This window comes from Sus scrofa, chromosome 4 (genome assembly GCF_054392235.1).
Source record: "Sus scrofa isolate SSC_HxYL_T2T_F1_AM1 chromosome 4, Sscrofa_HxYL_maternal_Yorkshire_Landrace_v2.0, whole genome shotgun sequence".
Classification (NCBI taxonomy): domain Eukaryota; kingdom Metazoa; phylum Chordata; class Mammalia; order Artiodactyla; family Suidae; genus Sus; species Sus scrofa.
The window spans coordinates 109,202,925-109,222,758 of record NC_139386.1 but is presented as its reverse complement, the minus strand read 5'-3'; the positions used below and the strand labels follow the sequence as shown (position 1 = coordinate 109,222,758).

The 19,834-nt window shown below is 49.1% G+C and overlaps 1 protein-coding gene across 13 annotated transcripts in view; it reads right to left on the bottom strand.

Annotated features, from left to right (window-relative positions):
• Positions 1-19,834, bottom strand: part of IGSF3 (immunoglobulin superfamily member 3) — a 174,278-nt gene that overhangs the window by 122,134 nt on the left and 32,310 nt on the right. For 3 of the 13 annotated variants that reach the window (XM_085023461.1, XM_085023466.1, XM_085023473.1), the window contains exon 2: positions 1,082-1,288. The exons of 8 other annotated variants lie outside the window; for them this stretch is intronic. The gene's annotated coding sequence lies outside the window, so the exon portion shown is untranslated. Of the gene's footprint in view, positions 1-1,081; positions 1,289-11,034; positions 11,212-19,834 lie in introns of all 13 variants that reach the window. 2 more of the 13 variants (XM_085023474.1, XM_085023475.1) reach the window with 1 other exon arrangement.

The following is a 19,834-nucleotide window of genomic DNA, read 5'->3' as shown; positions in this document are numbered from 1 at the left end:
AAGCCCCTTTCTTTGTGAGCTGTCATATGATAACCCAAACACAGTAGTTGCTATTTTTCTCCAGACACTATCAACCACAGCCGTCTCGTCTGCCTTGGTCCTAGACTGTTTAAAAACAAAAACAAAAAAAAAAAATTTTTTTTAAGTGTGTGTGTGTGTGTGTGTTGTGTGTATCAGTCACAAGAGCAAAGTAGCCTCTGTTGCAACAATGCAGCCCTGTGGACTTCAGCCGGGCTCCCCCAGCCCACAGCCCACTCCTGGCCGCCAGATGTCAACCAGCCAGAGGTTCCCTTTCATCCTGACCCACCGCAGAGCCATTCTGGTCTGTGCACTGGTGGGGGTTGACAACCCTTTCTGAGCTCCCTTCCAGATCTCAGTAAAGCCTAATCTCGCCTGAGGCCAGCTGGGGGCGGGGGGTGGCTGGGAGGTGGTGGCATGAGCAAAGCCATCCGGGAATGGAGATGGGGTGGGTTAGGTTTGTTCTCAAAGGCTTGTTCTCAGCCTATGACTCCAGTTACCGAGAGGGAAAACCAGGACAGACCCCATTGCCGGGGTTTGAAAGGAAGACCCTGAGCTGGGGGATCTGGAGGGCATCATACACGAGTCCTCCCGTGGGTGCTTTCTGGGTGGTCCTGTGTCTTCCCACCGAGCCAGGAGGCAGCTGGATGGCTTCGGACCCCCTCCTCCATCCCTTTCCTCTCTTCCTCCTCCTCTTCTTTCCAAACTACAGATCTGGAGCAGCAATGGAACCCCAGCAAGGCAGTCAGCAGGTGCACCACACCAAGGTGTTGCTCAGAGGGCCCCGGAGCTGCCGGCCCCGCCTCTGGGCTGAGAGAGGACGCGGGCAGATGCTGGGGGAGAGCTTCTTCCTTCTCCGGTTTCGTGACCTCAGAGAAGCTCTTTAACCAACCAGCCTCAGTCTCCTCATCTGCAAAACAGAGCTAACAGCACCTGGAGATAATAGCACGTAGAGAAAGGCAGCAATCATAGTACTTTGTTCACGGGTAATATGGTGGGTGAAAGTTGTAGCACATGGTAAATGCTCAGTGAATTCAGTCATTTAACAAATCTGAACACCTACTGGATTTCCCATTGTTGCCCAACGGAAAAAAAAATCCGACAGTATCCAGGAGGATGCGGGGTCGATCCTGGCCTCACTCAGTGGGTTAAGGATCTGGTGTTGCCATGAGCTGTAGCATAGGTCACAGATGCAGCTTGGATCTTGCACTGCTGTGGCTGTGGTCCAGGCCAGCTGCTGCAGCTCCAATTTGACCCCTTGGGTGTGGTCCTGAAAAGACAAAAAAGAAACCCCCAAATCCACCTACTAACTCTGGGTAGTAGCCAGGCTCTGTTCCCGGTGCTGGGGAAACGAAACAGACAAAAAGAAAACCTAGTCTCACGGAGTTAACGTTCTGGGAGGGGGAGACAGATGAGAAACAAGGAAACGAGTACAATAGGTTGGATGTCAGCTGAAGGCAGGGGCTGAGAGAAGGATAATACCAGGGACGGGCTAGGAGTGCTGCAAAAGGGGAGGGACTGCTATTTTAAATGGAGCAGTTGACACTCCCTGGAAAGTGACATTTGAATAAAAAGCTGAAGGAGATAAAAGAGCCCAGCCTGCAGATGTCGGAGGGAAGAACATTCTGGGCCAGGGGGACAGCAAGGGCAAAGGCCCTGAGCCAGGAGTGCGTCAGGTGTGGCTGAGAGGCATCTAGGTGGCTGGCGTGGCTGCAGCTAAGGAGGGGCGGGGAGAAGAGTTGGAAACGAGGTCAGAGAGGTAATGGTACCTGCGTGCAAGAGGGGAGGGTGGCAGCAGGGATGCAGTCATGTAGGAACCTGTTGACCCCTGCAAAAACTTGGGCGGGTTTTAGGAGAGGCATGACATACTCTGACTAAGGTTTTAACAGGATTGCTCAAGCCAATGGGCTGAAAATAGACCATAAGGGTCCGCGTGGCAGCAGGGAAACAGTTAAAGGCCAGTGCAAGAGTCCAGGTGAGAGATGGTGGTGGCCTCGATCTAGTGGGAGAAAAGAGGTGGTAAGAAGGTGCTGGATTCAGGATATATTTTTTAAGGAGGATGTGACAAAATTGGATGATGAATTCCAAGAGGAGTGTGAAAACACAAGAGAGGAGGAGTTTCTGCTGCGGCACAGTGGGATTGGGGATGTCTCTAAGCGCCAGGATGCAGGTTTGATCCCCAGCCTGGCACAGCGGGTTAAGTATCTGGCATTCCCACAGCTGTAGCGTGGGTTGCGAATGTGGGGGGAAAACAAAGAAAGAAAAAAAAGAGAGAGGAGTCCTAGGTTGTCTGTGAGATTTTTGGGCTGAGCCAAAGGAAGAAACTGCCATTTAGAGTAAATGCTCTGAGCTCTGTTTTGAACACTGTGAGAGTTTATTACTTTAATAGCCCCAGTGAACCATGCATTGGGGCTTGTAGATTGGGGCCTGCCCTCTTTTAGGACTGCCCCATCCCTGTAAGATACCCAGGCTATCCTGCTGGAGAGTCCTATGAAGGACCGCCAGGAGCTCCAGCTAATGGCCAGACATGTAAGTGAGGGCATCTTAAACCAACCAGTCTCCAGAAAGCCTCCAGGGCACTTCCGTCTCATGAGTGATCCAGCTGAGACCAGCCCTAACTGCCAATAGATAACTGGTACAATTCTGTGAAATTCGAAATGGGGAGGTCCCGTCGTGGTTCATTGGAAATGAATCCAACTAGTGTCCATGAGGACGCAGGTTCAGTCCCTGGCATTGCTCAGGGAGTTAAGAATCCAGCGCTGCTGTGAGCTGCAGTGTAGGTCGCAGACATGGCTCAGATCTGGCTTTGCTGTGGCTGTGGCACAGGCAGGTGGCCACAGCGACAATTCAACCCCGAGCCTGGGAACTTCCGCATGTCGTGGGTACAGCCCGAAATAGACAAAAAATAAGAATAAGAAGAAGAAAAGAAAAAAAGAAAAACCCGAAATTTATTATGGACATTCACACTGGATGTCAAGTAGGCAGTGGGATGTCTGAGTCTAGAACGCAGGGGAGACGTCCAGGCTGCAAACACATCTTGGGTGTCATGAGCATAGTGATGATAGTTAAAGCCATGAGACCGATGAAAGCACTGAGGGTGTGAGTGTAAGTCAAGGAGTCCATGGACTGAGCCGAGGGACACCCTAACATCCAGAAAGGAAGAGTGATTGCAAATGTGACCAGGAAGGGCCAGCCAGTACAAAAGGAGAAAAACCAGGCATGTGTAGCATCTGGGGAACCAGGTATCAGAATGTTATGGGTCAAATGAAGGAACTGATCATGTCAAATACTGCCAACACATCCAATAAGATGAGGATTGAGAATTGATCGCTGGGGGATGGGGGGACACTATAAAAGGGTGAGTTCCCTGGTGGCCCAGTAGTTAAGGACCTGATGTTATCACTGCCATGGCTTGGGTCACTGCTGTGTCACAGGTTCAGTCCCTGGCTCCAGAACTTTCACATACTACGAGTGCAGAAAAAGAGAGAGAGAGAGAGAAAAGACCGCTGGATTTAGTCAATGAATGTCTTTAGTTACCTTGAGCGTAGTCTTAGTGGCGTAACGTGCTTAGAAGTTGCGGAGTGAATGGGAGGCATGGAATTGGAGCCATGGCCACAGATACCCCCTTTGAGGGATTCGGACACAGGGGAAAATGGAGAAATAATGCATCAGTAGTGACAGAAGGATGTGCAGCCAAGGAGGGTGTCTTAAGGTTGGGAGCATGTTGCCTGTGGATGGGAATGATCCAGGAGAGAGAGGAAAGGCAATTGATGCAGGAGACAGAAAGGAGGTCGTGGATGACGTCTTTGAGTTGGGTGGGAATGAGATGTAGGGTATATGAGGAGGCACTGGCCTTAGCTGGGAAAGAATGGACTCTACATCCAGTGAGAGGAAAGGCAGAATGTGTGGGCACTGATGTAAGCTGGTGAGGAGAGGCAGGTCGACGTGGAATCTCTTTGCTTATGATCTCTTGGCAGGGTCACTGGCTTGAGCTTGAGGATAGGGGAGGAGGTGTTGGAAGGAGAAAGGGGATAGAAGTGAACGGTAGCCACTGTGAGATCTCCCTGCAGGAAGTTCAAGTCCCCATCCCACCCATTACTATCCAAGAGCTCAGGGCTCTGGTAGGACCTGGCTTCCTTCATATGGGCTGTAAGGTCGAGTGACTTTGGCTGGCACTGTTGTTGTGCCAGCCAAAGCCATCTCTTACTTCCTCCTTGACACAAAACCCAGTTTTGTTCAGCTGCGTGGGGGCCATGTATTTAGGAGAGTTTGGGTCTTTTCCCTGACCAAGGCTGTGAATCTTGATTAGTCTGAACCAATCAAGATAATTCTGTTCCCTTTGACAGCAATTGTTTTAGGCCTGGACATGTGTTGCAATTCTGATCCATAACATGTGAGGGGAGATTTGCTGGCAGTCTCTTAGAAAAGACTTTCTCTCATGATAAAAAGAGAATCACAGAAAGGATGATTTCTTTTCTTTCTTTCTTTTTTTTTTTTTTTCCTGTCTTTTTGCTATTTCTTTGGGCCGCTCCCGTGGCATATGGAGGTTCCCAGGCTAGGGGTCGAATCGGAGCTGTAGCCACCGGCCTACGCCAGAGCCACAGCAACGTGGGATCCGAGCCGCGTCTGCAACCTACACCACAGCTCACGGCAACGCCGGATCGTTAACCCACTGAGCAAGGGCAGGGACCGAACCCGCAACCTCATGGTTCCTAGTCGGATTCGTTAACCACTTCGCCACGACGGGAACTCCAGAAAGGATGGTTTCTTTTCTTAGCTCCCCAGCCTTGGTATCTGTGTGTAGAACCCAGGTTTGCAGCAGCCGCACAGTGGCCAGGTCTAAGGGCGGCCCACATGCTAAAGAAGAGAGGCTTTTAATCACATCCCCAAACCACTGAATTTAACTTGAGGAGCTCTCTACCCCCCAATATCTTAGTATATGAGATATAGTTATCTATTTTCCCCACGAACGCTGCCCTTTTGTGTTCGTTTATCTGTGATTTGCAACGGGAAGAATTCTGATGCATAGACTATCGGCAAAATTGATGCGGGATTGAGTTTAGCCCTATGGAGGGCACAACTTCAATTCGATGAAACATAGATCAAACGAGAACAATGTGGTATTGGACACAGACAAATAAAACTCCCTTACCATGAACTTCTTTCTTTTATTTTATTTATTTATTTTTTTTAGCCGCATCTGTGGCCCCAGGCCAGGGATCGGACCCAAGCCACTGCAGTGACAAGGCCAGATCCTTAATCCACTGCTCCACGAAAGAACTCCACCATGAATTTCTTAAAACAAATCTATATGTGTCTGTACTGGGGCTGGGAAATGAAATACAGAAATTACTGGTCTAGAAAGTAGAAGGTGTTAAGCGCCTTGAAAGGAGGTCAAAGGCAATCATGATGACATCCACGGGGGAAACTGGGCTACTTTCCATGAATGAGTGGAGTAGAAGCCGGGTCTTCAAAAGTAGGTAGGATTTGGGGAGACAGAGTGAAGGACTTCCGAGGTCTAGAAAACAGGAAACTGTACAGTGGTTAATGAATCCGACCAGGAACCATGTGGTTTCGGGTTCCATCCCTGGCCTCGCTCAGTGGGTTAAGGACCCAGAGTTGCCGAGAGCTGTGGTGTAGCTTGCAGATGTGGCTCGGATCCCGCGTTGCTGTGGCTCTGGCGTAGGCCAGTGGCTGGGCTCTGATTCGACCCCTAGCCTGGGAACCTCCATATGCCGCGGGAGCGGCCCAAGAAATGGCAAAAAGAAAAAAAAAAAAGAGAGAGAGAGATAAAAAGAAAACAGGAAACTGTACTAGCACAGCAGGATCAGGAAGGTGGACTGGCCTGGAGAGGAACCCTGTTGCCTTGGGTTCAGCTGGCTGACAGAGCGTGTGGAGAGGAGGCGTGGAAATAACGTTGGGAAGTTCCATTGGGTCAGAATTTGAGGTACCTTAGATACCAGGCCAAGAGTTGAGGGTTTGCTTAGGCTGCAAATGGCAGCCCCTGGGGATGTTCTCAATAGGATCAGAGCCGGGCATGGGAAGATTCACCTGCAGCAGAAGGACCGAAGCCTCTTCTTTTTCACCGAAGAGTATTAATTGTTTTAATTACTTGCCACACCCTCAATACCCAGATGTTACCACAGATACACCTAAGGCTCAGCAAGAACAAGCAAGGGAGAATTACATTCTCAGACTCAAGCAACGGGAGGGAGGAATGGGACAGACGAGTCGCCTTGGCCTCCCGCAAACCTCTCCAACCCTTCTCCCTTCTTTTAGTCTCCCTGTGACAGAAGAGAATCCCCATCTCTCGTTAAATCTGCCCCTCCAGAGCCCACGTTTGCCCCAGGACTGTGGTTCTCTGTCTCCTAGTCGCTCATGTTTTCAGACAGTGGCGTTCCCATTAGTCATGGTCCCCTTTGCAGAACACCATGAAATATTGATATATTTAAGTCCCAAATACAGCCTATGATTTAGCACAAAATTATATATTTAGCTACTGTATACTTAAGATGATCAGAAATGTTACATTTAATTAAATTTACAGACACTGACACACAATATAAAACCACAACCATAAGCCCAAACACCTGTCCGTAGAAAAAACAAGCTGTCAAACTCAGCACCGGCGGCTATGCCTGGGTGCATTAATATTCATTTGCTGCTTGCTAATTCTCTCTGTCATTCTGCTAGCACTGGCCAGTGGACAAGCAATAACAGGTGCCAAAGATTTAATAAAAATGTGGTGAGGAAAAAGCAAAAGCTGGAGAAATTCTATCCATTAACTTAATTTTTCTGGGAATTAGTCTACTTCTTCATTCATTCCACAGAGATTGATTGAGCAGTTACTGTGGGCCAGACACTGTGCCAAGTGGAGGAGACGCACAGACGGGGCAGGCCTGCCTTCCAGAAGATGCCAGGTCGTGGCTATGGTTGAGAAGATGCTAATAGGATGAGACAGATACTGCGGGAGAAGCAGGCCAGGGACCTATAGAGCCTAGAGCCTGGAGTCGGGGAAGGCGCTGTGGAGGAGGAACCATGGGAGGTTAAGTCTTGAAAATGAGCTCAAGTTATCCCAGCGCTGGTCTGAGACCAGCACAACGTTCAAAGCATTGTGGGAGCGGGCAAGACCCATACGTGGTCAGCAACTCTTAATGATTATTATGAGATAATAATCATTCAAAATGTTATTAGCCATTAGCATAATTTTATAGGTGAAAAAGCATTTTATTTAATTATTATTATTACTACGTTTTTGCTCGTGCCCACAGCATGTGGAAGTTCCCGGGCCAAGGACTGAACCTGAATCACAGCCATAACCAGAGCCACAGTAGGGACAACACCAGACCCTTAACCTGCCAAGCCACCAGGGAACTCCAAAAAGGCATTTAATTTTAATTTTTAATTTTTTTTATTTTTTGGCTTTTTACGGCTGCACCTGTGGCATATGGAAGTTCCCAGGCTAGGGGTCGAATCAGAGCTGCAGCCGCTGGCCTACACCACAGCCACAGCAACAGAGGATCTGAGCCACATCTGTGACCTATCATGGCAATGCCAGATCCTTAACCCACTGAGGCCGGGGATCAAACCCGCATCCTCATGGATACCAGTCAAGTTCATTACCCTTGAGCCACGGGGTATGGGAACTCCCCGAAAAGACATTTTAGTACCAGAAATTTTTTAAAAAGAAAGAAAAAGCAATCAGAAGCGTGTAACCTCAGAAAAAAGAACTGTCCTGTACTTGGTATGAATTTAACTTGGTGAAGAATGCATTGCATTGTTCTTGTTTGTCCCATTTTGCTACAGATTCATGAAAACATGAGTCTTAGAGCTGCAGCGGGGAGAGAAGCTGGGGTAGGCTCCACAGAAGAGGAACAAGGAGAAAGGTCTGGAGGCATCTGGGACTTTTTCGGGGTGCCCTGAGTTTGGGGGAGGGAGGGGACTAGAGCCAACTAGCCCCCAGGGCTATGTCATGACCTTCCTGGGCCCGGGATGTCATTTCCCTGGGCGGGGGGGTGTCAGGGCTTCCTCTACAAAAAAATTATGAAATACATTTCATGACTGTGTTGGCATAAAGAATGTAATCTTTGACCCTAACAACTCATTTTTCCCTGACGTTAAAAGAAATTAAAACATGTTTGCAGGCCCTCAAAGTATTATGGGCCTAAGATGCTTCACCCGTTGTGCCTGGCAATCCTAAAATTGGGGGCAGCATCCAGGGAGGTGGGATGCCAGAGGACCTCTGTGGCAGCATCGGACCCCTACTGTTTCTGTCTGTGGAAAAGTCTGGCCCTGCCTGGGGAGCAGGTGCATCAGAGGAAAGCTAAGGACTGGAGTCGCAAGGGGGCCAAACACCGTGGTCTGTGGATCTGATACACAAGTATAGCCAAGACTGGGCGCCCCAGAGGGCAAAGGGCCACCTGCCAATGGCCAGCAGCACAGGCTGGCCCCTTCCGGCTTCAGGGACAAGAAGCAGCAGGGTCCAGCCCTTCCTAGAAATTCTGCCAGATGGTCTAGCATCCTGGGCTTGGCCTGGTCTTCGTTTTATCAGCCAGGGCCAGACCAAGCCTTTAGTTCAGAGCCCCTCCCTCCACCACCATCTTCCCCTGAATACCACCTCTATTGTGGGCTGGATAAACTAAGGCTAGATTTTAGTCCCCTTTTTCTTTTCTTTTTTGGCCCCCCCATATGGAGTTCCTGGGGCCAAGGATCAGATCCAAGCTGCAGTTGCAACCTACTCTGCAGCTGCAGCAACACTGGATCCTTAACCCACAGTGCCCCGCCGGGGATCAAACCTGTAACCCAGAACTCCAGAGATGCCATGGACCCCCTTGCGCCATGGCAGGAACTCCACCTTGTCCTTTTTTTCTCTAAGTCTCAGGTGTGTCTTCATGGGAGGTAGGCACTGGGGCTGTGACTGGTGCTTTTTTCCTTACTTCTGCTTCAAGGAAATGCAGGACTGGAGGGTAGGGATCAAGGTCATTCAAACGCACAGGGCATTTAAGGTCACTGGTATGGGGAGGATGGCGAGACGGGAACCCACCCAGAGAGAATCACAGGGAAGCTGAAGTGGAGCCTCCAGCCTGCCCCCACCATTGCTGTCTGAGAACACACGCTTCCTCCTCTTTAAAGCGCTTTCAGTGGGGTTTTCTGTTTCTGCAGCTAAATGTGAGCTGACAGAGCACACTCACTTGTAGGTGACGAAATGAAGCCCCAGCAGCAGAATGGTTTTGCCAAATGACACTCAGCTAATACATGCCTCGGGTTCTGGATCTTGAGGGCCTGATTCTCAGCCCTGTATGTCTTGGTACCCTCTGCTGCTCTCCTAGGGGAAGAGAAAGGGGATCCTGAGCCTTGGTGCACCCCCTGGCCCCCCTCTTCTGCTCACAGAGCAGAGACGGCCAGACAGAAGGAAGGTGGCCAGGGACACTTATCCAGGTGCTCCCTTCCTCCCAGGCAGCTGAGTGATGGGCATTTCAGGCTAGGGAGCAATTTCATTAAGTTTGGCCTCATCACATGGTCAGATGCAGGGGGTACACAGCTGATCAGCCCCCCGCATGAACAGACTATCTGGTGGCCCCAAAGTGCCCCCTGTAAATACGAATCCCATGCCCAGGTTTCAGAGAGATGGACTGGGTGCGTGAAAGACTGAATGGCTCCGGGAACGGGGATGAATGGGTGGGAGGAATCGACTGAACTTGGGGCCAGAGAGCAGGCGCAGTGTAGTGAAGATGGAGACTCGGCAGCCTGCTGTGAATGAGAAGTGCGGCAGCAATTAGGCAGGAGCTGTTTGCAGACCCAGAAAGGACAGGTGAGCTAAGCGGCCCGGTTCCAGGTGTGGGCTTGACACTGAGGACTGTCACCCTCGACACAGGCTGGGAAGTGAGGCACCGGGTCATCCATGTGGCGAGCAGGGCCCAGCGTCGGACCCACTCAAAGTCCACCTATGTATATACACATACACACGTGAAAGTCAAGAATTCTAAATCCTTGGCTGCTAATTGTCCCGTTTCACCTTAATTTAGCTAGAGAAGGCTGATGCAGCCTATATTAGCGGTGGTGGGGAAGGGGGTGTGTGTGTCTGTGTCTGTGTGTGTCTCTGTGTGTATGGAGGGGGTGGCGGGAGGAATGTGGCATTTTTGCCAACATTAGCCTTTTTTTTTTTTTTTTGTCTTTTTTTTCCCCCTGCTGTTCTCCACCCCTACAATAAGCTGAGGCAGTGTAAGTTACAATTTATTAGCTGGTTGCTATGGGTTACACCAGTGCTCCACAGATATTCCCTTCAGAAATAGTAACATTTAATGTAATGTAAAACAGAACTACTGTATCACCACTTGGTTGGCTTCTGCTGGCTTGCAATATTATAGCCTTCCCTGCTGCGCCTGAAGCCTCGGGAAATTAGCTGCTGCCATTATTTTATTATGATGATGGGTGTTGGCCATAACCCTTGTTTCGTGAAAAAGAGAGCTTGCAACCCAAGGGTGTCTGCAGGATCCGGGGTGCCGACTTGCAGGACCATGCAGTGCCTGGGGACAGTGTTTCTTTCATCTTCCTGTTCATTATTTAAGGCAGTCTTCTCGAAGCCGAGTCCCTGTGAGCCTGAGGCCACTTACCATTTCAGGGAAGCCAGTCATAACTATTGATGGGCTTTATTTATTTTGCCATCTGTGTAAAATTCATAGCGGGCTGGTTAACAAAAATTTGTGGGCTGGTAAATTTTTAGGATAATATTTAGCTGGAAGGGTGATATCAAAGGGATTCATTGGGAGGTTGCAACTCCGGCTATCGTCATTCCACTTAAAATAAACCCAGTATCGGAAAGATTGGTATTTCCAGGTCACCCACGGGCTCCGTTTTCTGCCCACAGTCTCCATCCACCACCCACCTCACAACTACTCACCCAGAGCCCACCTTGGGCCAACTGCCTCTCACGAACTCCTCCCTCCTACTCCCGGAGTGTGTTTCTCACAAGTGGGTTACTGGGTCGGATTCTACCTGCATGCTTGTAGGGTTTACCTCTGTCGCCGGAGTGCTCTGGTGGTAGAGAGAATACGGGATCTGGAGCCAGAAGGTCCAAGTTCAAAGCCTGACTGCCACTCTCTGGCTGCATGACCTTGGGCAAGTCACCACTAATGGGAGCCTCAGTTTCCATATTGTAAAATGGGTTAACAGCGTTTCCCTTGCATGCATAACCTGTGGATGGGGGGAGAGCTATGTTAAATCACTTAGCACAGCGCCTGGCTCACTGTTTAAAAAGTGGTCCTGCTTACTCTTTAACTGGAACTCTTTTCTGGAACGTGGCACGTTTGCGTTCACTCTGCCTGAGAGACTCTTGGCCAGCTTGGCCGTGCAGGCAACTCCTGCTTGTTGTTCAAGACTCAGCCCACATATGACCTCTCTTGTAGTCACCCTCCACTTTCCCCTTCAGACACTTGTTCCTCCTGCTCTGAGCACCTCAGGTGCCCCTGCGGTAACAGTTCCCATTGTGGCTCAGGGGGTAATGAACCCGACTAGTATCCATGAGGATGCAGGTTCAGTCCCTGGCCTCGCTCAGCAGGTTGAGGATCCAGCGTGGCTGTGAGCTGAGGTGTAGGTTGTCAACGTGGCTCAGATCCCCTGTTGCTGTGGCTGAGGCCCGGCAGCTATAGCCTGGAAACCTCCATATGCCTCAGTTTCCATCCTAAAAAGCAAAAAAAGGAGGGGGGGCATTTATTACGCCCAAGAACAGGAATTATTGTTGCTCAGTAACGCCATGGAAGACCTGGGTTCTTCAACTGCACTAGGTGTCATATCCAGACCAAATGGCAGGATCTGGAGCTCCTGTCATGGCTCAGCCAAAAATGAATCTGACTAGCATCCATGAGGATGCAGGTTCAATCCCTGGCCTTGTTCAGTGGGTTAAGGATTCAGTGTTGCCATGAGCTGTGACGTAGGTTGCAGATGCAGCTTGGATCTGGCGTGGTTTTGGTGTAGGCTGTCGGCTGCAGCTCCAATTCAAGTCCTAGCCTGGGAACCTCCATATGCCGTGGGTATGGCCCTGAAAAGACAAAAGACAAAAATGCTTGTTTTATGAAGGGAAACCCTCTTTTACAACCTCCGAGCCTCGCATACCTTCTGCTCACCTTCTGGCCAGAGTTACGTCATGAGCCTTTTCTGAAGCCAGTTTCTAGCACAGGGGAAGACACCACAGCAGCCCAGTGAAACTCGTGGTTGTGAGTAGGACGGGCCACCAAACACAACTGAGGTTCTGGTAAGAAGGAGGGAGAGGCTTGGGGGTAAGAGTATCTTGGATAAGCGACCGTGGAGCTGGCTGCAGTGGCTGTTGGTTCATTCATTTATTCATTCAACAGATACTTGTTAAAAATGCCTACCATGCGCCAGGCATGGTGCTGGAAGCTGTGGGCAATTGCGAACAAGAAACAAAAGCCTCTTTCCCCCAAAGGAGATAGCATGCCGGTGGGGAACGGGACAGTGAAGAGGTAAACAGATAAACAGGAGAATTACAGATTGTTGTGAGTGTCAAAAAGAAAATAAACTGGGCAGTAGAACAGAGAGTGAACAGGGGCCATACTAGTCTGGGTGGTCAGGGAAGGCCCCTCTGAGAAGGTGACATTTGATGGAAGAGGGAGCAAAGGTCAGGAGAGGATCAGGAGGGAGAGTCCTCCAGGTAGAGTGACAGCAAGTGCAAAGGGCCTGAGGCAGGAATGAGGTGACTGTGTGGCTGGAGCAAAGTCTGTGCTTAATGACAGATCAAATGTTGCTCCTGGAACCCAGCCCAGCTCCCACCCCAGGCTGGAAACAGATCATTGGCAACAACTCCGGCTTCCCAAAGCCTCTCCTGCCCGGACTTGCGGCCCCACCCAGGTCAAAGGCACAGCTGCCAAGGCCACAGGACAATAGGCTCAGCTGTGGGCTCAGCCTGTGAAGAGAGGAAAAGCCACCATGATTCTGAGGAAGGAGCCATATGTGGGGTCAAAGGCTTCTGCCTAATTTGTGTGGCAGAGATTTCCTCAGCCACATCCACCTGATGAACAGCCAGGTGCAAGGTAACCACGGGACTGCCTTCTGTGTGTGTCTGTGTCCCCTGTGGGCTTACAGGCTCCTGCATTCATGGCAGGTGGGCCCAGCTGCTCCGACTGCGCTGGGAGCCCGGACGAGGCCGCTGTGGGGAGTGACAGCTCTGAGTGACATGAGGAGGCAGGACTGGAGTTCTGGGCTGTTGGCGTAGGAATCTCTCCCACTTCTTCCTTCCTTTCTTCCCCTTTCTTATTTTCTTTCCTTCCTTCCTTTTTCTCTCTTTCTTTCTTTCCTTTTCTTTCTTTCATAAATGAATGAACCAACAGCCACTGCAGCCAGCTCCACGGTCGCTTATCCAAGATACCCTTACCCCCAAGCCTCTCCCTCCTTCTTACCAGAACCTCAGTTGTGTTTGGTGGCCCGTCCTACTCACAACCACGAGTTTCACTGGGCTGCTGTGGTGTCTTCCCCTGTGCTAGAAACTGGCTTCAGAAAAGGCTCATGACGTAACTCTGGCCAGAAGGTGAGCAGAAGGTATGCGAGGCTCGGAGGTTGTAAAAGAGGGTTTCCCTTCATAAAACAAGCAGCAGGTCCTGCCATTTGTCTTTTGTCTTTTTAAGGCCACGCCTGCAGCGCATGGAAGTTCCCAGGTTAGGGGTCAAATTGGAACTGCACCTGCCGGCCTACACCACAGCCACAGCCTCGTTGGATCCGAGACATGTCTTCAACCTATGTCACAGCTCACGGCAACGCCAGATCCTTAACCCATGCGTGAGGCCAGGGATCAAACTCGCATCCTCATGGATACTGACTGGGTTCATAACCCTGTGAGCCACAATGGGAACTCCTTCTGCAACTTTTCTGTAGCCACTTTCTAGGTGGGCGTGAGGAGTGGTGGATAGCTGGGGTCCCCAAAACTCCACAATTTTGGAAACTTGTTATTCCTCTTCTTTTTTACTCTTCTTGCCTACAGTGAAAACCTCTTCCTCGATTTTCTCCTGCTTCTGCCAGGTTCAAGCCAGTCTCACCCATCACAGCCCAGCCAGGCCAGAGCAGCAGGTCCTTGTCCCCCTCGTCCCCTTCCCTTTCCTCCTCCTCCTCCCTCTGTCAGCTGTAACAGCAGGCAGGCCACCAGGCTTCATCTGGCGACTGGTCTCTTTGCCGCCCTCTTCCAGGCCGCCCCCTCCGCAGATCCATTTTAAGGCTTGTTTTTCTTATAAACTAGTGTAGGCTCACCAAGGGTCCAAGTGAGGCCACACTGACATCACCACCCTGTCCCTGCTCGCTGCCCCAGGACACCAGCAGGCTTGGGGTGTCTCACACCCCCAGCATCTCTGGAAGTCCCTGTGATGTCTCACCCACATGTGCAAACTGCTGCGCCTTCCCGGACCTTTGGCTCTTGGCAATCAGCCTGGGAGGAATAATAAGAACAGCTCTCTGCCCCGGTGTGACAACACTGCAGGGCCCCAGAACACGTGGCTTGGCATCTGGAGGCTGGGAGGTGGGTGAGACCCCCAGCCATCAACTTGCCTCCTAGGTGGCTGGTTGCAGTGGAGACCATCACACCAGCCCCACCACCACTGCTTCCTTCTGGCTTGGACCCGTGCCTCGGAGTCTGCCAGGCTCCTTTCTCCTTGAGGTTAAACCATCTCTGCGTTTGACTTTTGTCACAAATCCCCTGCCTCCTTCCCCTCCCTGTCCCGGGTCTGCAGGCAACCACAGTTGTCAATACAGCAGGTTTCTGTATGACTGAATCCCTTTGTGGTACAGCAGAAATGATCACAACATTGCAAATCAATCAACCAATAAATTGATTGCAAATCAATCAATAAATCTATACTTCAATAAAACTTTAAACATGGGGGGAAAAGAAACATCTTTGAGTTCTCAGAACTTTTGGATTTATGACACATGAGGTAGAATAATAATAAAATGCTAAAATGGATTAAATATATACATACGTACATAAGATACATATATACATACAGTGGGGTTCTTTCTCTGGAGCTCCAGAATCACTCCATCATCCAGACATCTCTGAGTCTTGGCTCTAGTCAAGCCTACTATAGAATAGTAAAGAGCAAAGGGAGTGTGGGGTCCCTAAGAACAACTGCCTCATTCTACAGATGAACCCACAGAGGTCTGGAGAGGGGAGGTGGTGGAACTCAGGACAAGGACCAACTCAGGAAGTCAAGGCAGGACAGGCGAACCACATCTCCCGACTTCCAGTCTGGGTCTCTGGTCCCTGGCTTTTCCGTCCTCTCCCATTCAGGGTCTTACAAAAGTCCCTTTAGCTTGGGGCACCTCCTCCTTCAGCCCTCTGCCAGCCTTGCATGACATCTGATCAGGGGTCTAGCCGCATGTGGCACCGCTGGCCTGTCTTGAAGATAAAGACCCCTCTGAGCACATGCAGAAGAATCAATACATATTTATTGAATCAGATTAAGGCATAATTTGCTATTTTCTTATTCTATGGTATGTTAATAAGACTCCTGTGAAAACAAAAGTGCACATATTCTGCCTAAACAATTAGGTTAAACTAATTACGATCATTGTTTACTACACCAGACTTAGAGCTTCTGATGATGAACACCTCATAGGAACCTATAGCAACTCCAGAAACTGTGCTCTGTACCCCATTTGGGGAAATGCATGGGGGGGGCATACAAATGGGAGGCTTCCCTGATCCCCAACCAGTGCCTTCTGGTTCCCTAGTCCAGTGAGAGCCCTGATAAGGTCTCAGGCATGCAGGATTCCTCCTCCCTGGTGAGGCTCCCTCCACATGGCCTCGGGGCTGCCGTGGGGCAGGGTGGAGCTCAGGTCACCCAGTGTGCACAGGAGGGGCTTCTGGAGCAGGTGAGATGCTTCTCCTCCTTGTTGCCAGCTTCCTGGAGCAGAGTTTCAGGAAGCCAAACGGGCTTTTGGCCCAAGAGACCAGACATGAAATGAAACCTGTTTTCCAATGGGCGTTCTTCTGGCTTTTCCTTCAAGTGGGATTTTGACCGTAGGATTGGGTTTAAACATTGAATTTCAATTTTGTACACACACACCAAGACGCCCCGGGCAACGGGGGTGTTTGAAATGAGCACCAGCCCAAGTCCTCTACCTGCCAAGTGTTCGATTAAGCTGCTTAGGTCTGTTTCCACCATCCTGTCTTTCAAATATTTATGTGGCAGATTATAGGCAAGCTTCAAAGGCAAGGAAATGCAAATCTGTTCTATAAATCATGGAATAACACAGCTGCTATCTTCCTCAGAGTGACAGCTTCTGAATGCCAGCATTTCTGCCTGCAGAAGGGGTGGTGGGAGGTGGGCTTCTTGCTCTCAGCCAGGCCTGGGGTGGGTGTGTGTGCGTGTGTATGTGTGTGTGCGCGTGAGCGCTCGAAGTGGGGGAGAAAGTAGGAAAGTCTAACAATATTTGCCTTTTTGCAGAACAGCAGGTTTTATTTTTTGCTTTTTAATTTCCCAGCAGCAAGGGAGTTAATTTCTTCCACGAACCCTAACAAACTGTGGAGGGACAGAACCCCTCCAAGGATCTGAGGCACCCAGGAGACCAGGGATGGGGGTGGCTTTCAGTTTGGGGGAAAACGTACTTAGTATGTGAAGTAAGGGCGGGGTTGGGGGGGGAGTAATCAACAAGCAATAACTTTGAGAATTCCAAAATGAATTTAATTTAGTTGAAATGAGTAAAAAGGAAATTGTGCATTGCAAATAGTTATGCACATTAAGCTCTGCCCCAGGGTCTTTACAATCTGCCAGGAGAGGCCCCAGGGTGCTGAAGATTAGACTTTGGTGGGTTCTTTGCAGCTGTTGCCATGAACACATGGATTCGGTACACTGGTGTTCAGTGACACCGTCCCATCCATCAAGACCAGCGCCGGGGTTTATGGTCCTTGTCCAGCAGCTGGTTCTGCCTGGGGTCCTCCTGCGGAAGCACCTGAGGAAGGCTACACTCAACAGGGTGCAGAGGCCCCAGGGATGTGCTGTATGTGAGGAAGCATGCAGAGGGGCGGGGGTGGGGAAGGCTTGCTGGGTATTAGTCAGAATTCTGCTGCAAGTGACTCAAACTCACTTAGGCAAGAAGGGAATTTTCTGGGTCACAGAAAGGCGTGTTGAATAACCAAATCATGGGAAAAAAGGCGGATGAAGTTGGGCTTGGGAATAGCTGGAACAGCTGGAACACTGCCAGGGCTCTCTTGCATTACCTGTCTTTAAATTTCCTCTGTGCTCGTTCTAACATGGTTGGCAACAGCTAGCAGATTCTGTACCTAACACCTTTACCGCTATAGAAACTACACCATACCTGACAACGTCTGCCACTATCAAGTCCTATTTCGAGTTGTCCCCAGGAAGATGATTCGCCCAGCTAGAATCAGGTTGCATGCCTGGACCAATCAATGGTAGGGAGGGGGCACGGGGTCCTATAAAAATCTGGCAGTTGTTATCTACCTGATATTGATAAGAAGAGGTCTTTTTAGACAAAGTAGTGGGTAACCACCTATAATAGCCAGGAGAGGGCTAGAAAAGGGGCCAGGGAAAGATAATGTGATGAATGAGCTACATATTGGCATTCCACTGCCTTCTTCCTTGAAACTCAGTGTTCCACGGAATTCCTTAATGACACTCAATTCTCCTGGTTCTTCTTCTCCCTGATAGCTCGTATTCTTTCTCCTTGATTGGCCTGGATCCTCCTCTTCTCTGCATTAAGGATCTCTTCAAAGCTCTAGGCCCTTTACAATCTTGCCTCTAGAGGACACCACAGACTCCTTCCCTCCATGCATAAAAATCACTCCCTGACACAGCCTTCCCCTTATCTTCAAGCAGAAATCTACACTTGAATTTCTATTAGCTACGCAAAGCGTGCTCCTTGAATCGGCCATTTCGGAATCACCTGGAAACTTCCTGGAACTGCAGAAACTTGGGACTTGCCCCCAAACTACTGAATCAATCTACATTCCAGCAGGATGACCTGGCAAGTTCATTAATCTGAAACTCATTGCTTTAAGCAGTTGCAAACTGAACTCAAAGCCTTTCTGCTCCTGACAGCGAAATAAATATTTCCTCACAATTTTCCCATGAGGTCAAAAGCAACTACATCTAAAAACTCAGATTTCCTTGGTGGCCTAGGGAAGGACCTGACGTCACTGCTGTGGGCAGGGTTACGATGACTTCGTTCGTGCTATGAGTGGGGCTCAATCCCTGGCCTGAGAACTGAATGCTACAGGTGCAGTTCCCCAAAAAACTGTAAATACCCAGATTCACAATAATCCTCAGAATTACTTTTTTCAATACTTGTCTTCACTATCTATATCCAATCCATCACCAGTTTATACCTATTCCATTGGGCTGCTTTTCCTAACCACCTATAAAGACTCTACTAAATGCATTTGCCACTTAGTCATAAAATGGGCCTAATACCCCTCTGCCTAATTTACATATTTACATACTATACAAATTTAACGCACAATTATTTTTTTTAATTTCTTATTATAGTTGATTTACAATGTTCTGTCAGTTTCTGCTGTAGAGCGTGACCCAGTCATACGTATATATTTACACATTCTTTTTATCATATTATTTCCCACCATGTTCCATCACAAGTGATTGGATAGAGTTCCCTGTGCAACACAGCAGGACCTCATTGCTTATCCGCTCCAAATGCAATAGTTTGCATTTACTAACCCCAAACTCCCAGTCCGTCCCACTCCTTCTCGCTTCCCCTCCCTCTTGGCAACCCCAAGTCTATTCTCCATGTCCATAGGTTTGTTTCTTTTCTGGATATAGGTTCTTTTGTGCCATATAGTAGATTCCACATATGAGTGATATCATACGGTATTTGTCTCTTTCTGACTTGTTTCACTTAGTATGAGAGTCTCTAGCTCCATCCATGTTGCTGTCATGCACAATTATTTTCATCCTGGTACGAGAAGTTTTCACCACAGCTTTGTGAGCAGTTGTGAGGGATATTACAAACAATATGTTATTATCTACAAGATATCATAATTTATGAACAATTTATATTTTTAAATATATTATATGGGATTACAGATTATTTCTAAAATTATATTATTCACTAACCTGCATTCTAATATGCTATAACAAGTAGCAGAGAAAGTGGTAGAATAAAACCTACTGGACCAGGAATTCTTTTTTTTTTTTCTTTTTTCTTTTTAGGGCTGCACCCATGGCATATGGAGGTTTCCAGGATAGGGGTCGAATCAGAGCTGCAGCTGCCCTCCTATGCCACAGCCACGACAACGTGGGATCCGAGCTGCATCTGAAACCTACACCACAGCTCACAGCAACCCCAGATCCTTAACCTAACCCACTGAGCAAGGCCAGGGATCGAACCTGCATTCTCATGGATGACAGTCAGATTTGTTTCTGCTTAGCCATGACAAGAACTCCTGGACTAAGAATTCTCACATATAGGCATCATCTATCACAGGGGTCAGAAAACTCTGTAAAAGGCTAGATAGTAAATATTTTAGGCTTGGTGGGCCATATGGTCCCTGCCACAACTACTCAACTTTGCCATTATAATGAAAAAACAGCCAGAGACAATATATCTTGATCACTGTAGCTTTATAACTCTTGAATTCAGACAGTTTATGCCGTCCTTTTTTTTTTTTTTTTTTTTTTCTTGTCTTTTTAGGGCCGCACCTGTGGCATATGGAGGTTCCCAGGCTAGGTGTCAAATTGGAGCTGCAGCTGTTGGCCTATACCACAGCTACAACAACATGGGATCCAAGCTGTGTCTGAAACCTACACCACAGCCCACGGCAACACCGGTTCCTTAA